General features: G+C 32.5%; 1 protein-coding gene across 1 annotated transcript in view; it reads left to right on the top strand.

The window, feature by feature from the left end:
- LOC110019677 (protein transport protein SEC23-like) overlaps positions 1-6,000 on the top strand; it is a 35,283-nt gene that overhangs the window by 22,669 nt on the left and 6,614 nt on the right. The window lies entirely within an intron of this gene.

Raw genomic sequence — 6,000 nt, 5'->3', positions numbered from 1 at the left:
GTGGGGGGGGGGGGGGAACGTCGAGACGTCGAGAGATTGCCAAGTATTCTGACGACCTTGGATTTGCAAATGCTTTTAAAAAAATTAAATTATTGGACTTTTAATTGATATAAAAATAGAAATAAATCAAAACATACATTGTGAATTAAAAGTTTTAAATTTGATTATATTTGAAAGCGATCAAATAAAAATATAAATTGGGCTAATGGGCTAATGCAAATTAATCTTTGTAATCTATTTAAATGTATAAATTGGGCTAATGCTTGATTGGGACGAAAACTTGGGATTTTCAAATTGACTTAAATATGAAATATTATAATTTGAGGCTAAAGCTTGGTTGAGGTTAAGTTTAGGGACTGACAAATTAACTTAAATATGAAATATCATAATTTAAGGCTATATCATTATTGGGGCTAAGCTTAGGGGTTGACAAATTGACTTAAAATATGAAATATCATAAGTTGAGGCAAAGCTTAGGGGCTACGCTTGACTTAATAGTAAATATCATAAATTGGGGCTTAGCTAAATACATGAATGCCATCTTTAAATGCTAAATATGTAAACCTAATATGTCAATTTTGCCACCGAATTTGCAATATCACTTGTTAGCTAATAGAAGGTGATTTCCTTTTAAAACTTAAAATGGAATTTCGTAATTCAAAATCACAAAATTATTGCAAACATTTCAAGTTCTAAATGATTTCATGATGTACAAACTTTCTTCTCGAAAATTTTACACTCATCTCAAAGTTATAAAGTCTTTATTTAGAAATCAAATTCAAGACAAAATATGCAAATTATAAATCAGGCCGGCTTGTCTATATGACAGTGTTGTATGTCCCACTCAACTAGTTCTATCCTTCTCTTTAGGACTGGAGTGATGAGTCTAGTAATTTCAATAAATTTTCAAATCACAAATATAAGAATTTGTTAGTTCAAATAACCTTGTTTAATCCTTCTCATTAGGACTGGAGTTGACAAGACTATAATTCTAAAGATATCAAAGTTGTTGAATTTCAAATAAATTTCAAACATAAATATTTTCAAATAGTCAAAATCCTCGATTTTGACCGAGTTGATAGAAGATTTCAACCAGACGGGCTATTTTTAAGGTTAAGTGTGAAAGTCTATTTCAATAGTTCAAATAACACACTCACAACCTCCCAACTAGCCATCCCCACTACTATCCAACAACATAATTTCGTTCTCAACTTAGAGTGATGTTTGTGTTTTGTATAGTTTTATTCTTACTTTGAATAGTCGTCGTTGTAACCTTAACTAGCCATCCCCACTACTATCCAACAACATAATTTCGTTCTCAACTTAGAGTGATGTTTGTGTTTTGTATAGTTTTATTCTTACTTTGAATAGTCTTCGTTGTAACCCTTGAATTTTAGCAATAATAATTATATTTATGTTGTGGTTTGAGTTAATTTCAGTATCATTTAGTATCGGAGCTAGCCTAACACCCTAGTCCTATACCAAGCTTCCTAGCACCCACAAATCCATAGTCAAAATTTGATCTCCATAGTCAAAATTTGATCTTACCATAATTCTACCTTGCTGATTTTCAAGATCAACAACTCTAAATAATTTTTATATATCCTAAATTAGCCCTATACATCATCTTTCACCTCCCAAACAACACACCAAATTATAGCCAAATCTTGAGCTAATCCTAATATTCCCTTTGTTGATTTCAAAATCAACAATCTTAAATAGCTTTTATGCACCCATATTCTATCTCATACTCCTTTCACCATGCAAACCTAAAACCTAACCATGCTATCGATGAATCAGAATCTAGAAGCCTGATTGAGGGGAAAGGACACAATGCTGTTTATGAGGAATTTACATGAGGATGGGGGTCTAGGAGATTGTTACAGAAGCTATACAGTGGGAAACCCGCCAGCTACAACAAAGACTTACATTTTTGAGAGAAGGCAATTTTGATGGGTCACTCGTAGCCACAACAGTGATTTGCTAGATTGAAGAAATGGACTGAATCTCTTTCACCATGCTGATTCTAGGGATGAAGAACATTTATTTCGAAGATTTGATCTGAAATATCTTAGAAATTAGAAATTAAAGTAAATGTGGTTTTGTCATATTTCAACAAATATATAGATCCGGAGGAATTTATCGAGTTCTTCTAGATTTTTGGAATGTGTCTTTGAGTGTCAAAACGTTCCACAAGACAGAATCGTGAATCTAGTCACCAACAAATTAAAGAAGAGTGCATTATTTTGGAGGCAAAATTTGAAATATCGACGCCAGTGTGAGTGAAAGACAATATCACTACCTGGTCTAAAATGAAATGGAAAATGCAGTGTGAAGTTGGGCCCAGTCCAAGATGTTGGAGCGGTCGTAGGAATATAATAGAAATTGCGGGACTGTCACAAGGAACACGAAAAGTGTCCATGCCAGCCATGCTTTGTTGGGCCTAGTCCAGATGCAAGAGCAGTCATGGGGCTACAGCATAAATCATGGGAGTATCGCAAGGAACACGAAATGGGTCCATGTAGGAAACTCTTATCTCATTGTCCGGTGGGAGAGTTTTAACCTTATCTGTCGAAGCTTTTATCTCTTTCTAGTAGTCAGGTTAACTCCGTCGAAGATAGCAAAAATGTTACAAGCTACCTGTAAGTCAATAATGTAGGCATTGCATTCTAAAGCACAGTCTGATAAAATAAATATTTATCCACTTTTGACACAACTTGACCTTGAGCAACATAATGATGTAGATTCTCACGAGCTAAATCTCAAGCAAATAATTATATAATTGCTTCATCCATTCCCTGTACATGGCTGGATGTATATGATAAACAAGTATGTCAGGGGTTAAAATGACATTTATGGTAGGCTCGACTACATTGAAGTGACATTTGCTCGTTGTGAGCTGAAGTCAATAAAATTATCTCTCTCGACAAAGTGTTGTGGAGGGGGATGGTAGTTTGTTTTAAGTCTTTTTTGAGTGATTAATTTGGTTTGTTTTTTGAAAAACTTGATTTTAAGAATTAACTCTTTCTGCTGAAATATTCAATCAACTCGGACAACATTGAGGAATTTGACATTTAAAACTTTTATAGTTGAAATTCGTTCGAGTTTTGTTAGGTTAAGAGCTTCGGGATGAGGATTGACAAGGCGAATTGGTCTTGCAAACTCTTATGTATGTGATTTAGACAATATTAGAACTTGCTCGACTGGTCAACTCCAATCCTTAAGAGGATCAGAGTAGATGGGTGAGATTTGCAACACTGCCCTGTAGATAAGATGGCTCGATGGATTTCTTTTCAAAATATGGACTATTTCAGTGCAAGTTTAGCCTTAACGAGCATAAGATTCTTAAGCTATTCATTAAAGCATTTGAAAATTTAGTTGGAACCTATGAGGGTATAATTTTACTAAATACATATGCATCTTAATACATTATACACTTGCATTTGAAACATTATATTATACGAATGAAGTATTTTGAAATGCCAGTGCAACACTTGAAGTTATCCAAACTTTGCTAAGATAAATCAATACTTCGTTGTTTTGATGCATTGAACCATTGAATTTGAAGTATGTTATATGAATTAAAATAACCTTGAATTTTATGAAAGTTTATAATCAGTTGAAAGAATGAAACTCCATTTTAATATTGTATTATTAGATCACATGCACAATTACATTTTGGGTTTCAAAAGAGTCACCTTTTGTCTGCTTGCGAATTAGAATTGTAGAGTTGGTGGCGATATGACATTTTTAATACTCATCATTTAATCAAAGTGTTGAATTGATTCACCATTTTAATATTCATGAGATAACATCTTGATTTATCATGAATTATCAAAATTTTTATATAGATTATCATTTATACCAAATTTATAATTTAAAATTTTATTGAAATGCCATATTTTTTGTCATTTTATAAGCTCAATTAGTCCATATTTTAAGTAATTTGCTAGTCCAAATCACCTAAAATTTTGGCAACCTCCCAGTGTCAACCCTTATTTAGGAGAATTTTGGAGAGTGTCAGCCTGTCCAACTGTCTTAAAAGACTCGGTGGTCAAAGTCGTGAGAGACAGTTGTCGAGGAGCAAAAATATGTATTTCAACCCACTATCTTAAAAGACACTCTAGGTCCTCAATGTACGTACAACAGGCTAATTTTACATCTTACTTGTAAAGGACTGAATTTAACATTGATATATAATTAAACACGAACTTTGGTAACACTGCCATGCGTACAAAGGATCAAGTTCATATATGAAAAAAGTTTTATCAAACTGTATTCTAGTGGTGCAGTTGTGTTTCATGGTTTCTCAATCCAAGATTTATAATTCTGTGTTTATATAATAACTGCAGACATCAGCTTTTCTTGTAAACGTTTTATTACAGACTTTACGGACTGTTGAAGTTGCTTGCCTTAAGCAGACCCCATGTCAGCTAACCAATTTAAAAACAAATTATGATCACGTGTTCTATCGACTGTAGAATCATTTTTTCTAAAAGAATGAAGAATATCATCCTAATGTTATTGTGCACCTGGATGACTTTTACAACTTATGCCCTGCTTTTGTTTAACTGTTAAGGCCAGCAATCAAGCAAAATGTTTTGAACCTGTTAATTAATCTGCAAATATGCTTATGCTTGCAGTTTTATAGAATAGTCTAAATGAATGCACATGTTTACTATTCATTAAAAATTCAAATAATTAACTCTATTCAATAATAATCTATCACTTTGAATCCTTAAATTACTTACAAAATAATGCAATTGTTCATATGAAAGCTTGCAATATAGAATTGTTAATTTAACATTTGAAAATATTTTCCATAGGCTTATGGATCAAACAAAAGTTTTCTCACTTTCAACAAATAATCGAGTTTGAGTAGTAGCTGTCTCCAAGGTTTAGGTTAGCAGAATAGGCGTTCGTGGCATTGAACTTAACATTTCGAGGAGCTTCTAATCATGAATCTAGAATATTTTAGCAGATCAAACTAACAAGAACTCTACTCTTCTATCATGAATCTGGAATATTTTACCAGATTTGCAAACTAAAAATAACTTTATTTAACTTTACCTAGGAAAGTGATATTTTAATGTAAAACTCAGTTAAAGCAGTACTTTATGAGGTTTTGGTTTTTGAGGGGTGTTAATTTTCGTTCTTTTTATAGCATTCAAAATCTTGACTACTAGATGTGATGGGTTGTGTTGCCTTGAAAGTCTGAATCTGGAATCATGAAATATTTCTATGGAGACTAGGCTTTCCGAGTCTTAATCTAGTGATCTTGTTCTGAATCTAGAAGGAGGTTGATCTCTTTCAATGTATGAATTGATTATGACAACCTAAATTGAATGAAACATTGAAACCAAAATTGATTTATTGTGGGGAGCACAAAGGATTTATGCTGTACTTAAAAGTATTCAAGGAAAAATGCATTGGAATTTGTGAATGGCATTTTTATGATTATAAAATCATAAATTCTAAATTACATGAAACTAGGAGTACACAATTATGGTTTTGAACGGTTGTCCTCAATTAGTTAAGCTTTAATTTAGCCTTCGTTGTAGTTTGGGATTATCAAATCATATGCTGTGCTGTTTCTTTCTAATCTTGGTATTTCAAAATGTACTTTCAGTTCCTTTAAAACATTACATGTTTTGTTTTATTCTGTGTTTTAATGAACTTTGTAGCTTGGGTTTGATTGCTTGACAACTTGAGGAGTAGTTTTATGATTATTTTAGGGTGTTTTAACTCGTTTTCTCTTTGAAAATGTTATATGCTTTACAAGAAGCTCGTTTATGCTTTTAGCTTGTGCAACGTCATGAAGCTTACTTCCTAACTTCCTATTATAGGTCAAAACTAAGGTCAATTGATCGATATATATAACAAATGTAATAGCTTTTACTGTTTATATGGATAGTTGAGTTTGTACTCTTCACGGCTAGTTGAGTTCTGTAAATATTTAACTGTATCAATTTGGTGGCTTTTTGTGACATTTTATCTCTC

Source organism: Phalaenopsis equestris, unplaced genomic scaffold, assembly GCF_001263595.1.
Source record: "Phalaenopsis equestris unplaced genomic scaffold, ASM126359v1 Scaffold000068, whole genome shotgun sequence".
NCBI lineage: Eukaryota > Viridiplantae > Streptophyta > Magnoliopsida > Asparagales > Orchidaceae > Phalaenopsis > Phalaenopsis equestris.
The sequence above is the reverse complement of the archived record's forward strand: the minus strand, read 5'-3'. Positions and strand labels throughout refer to the sequence as shown.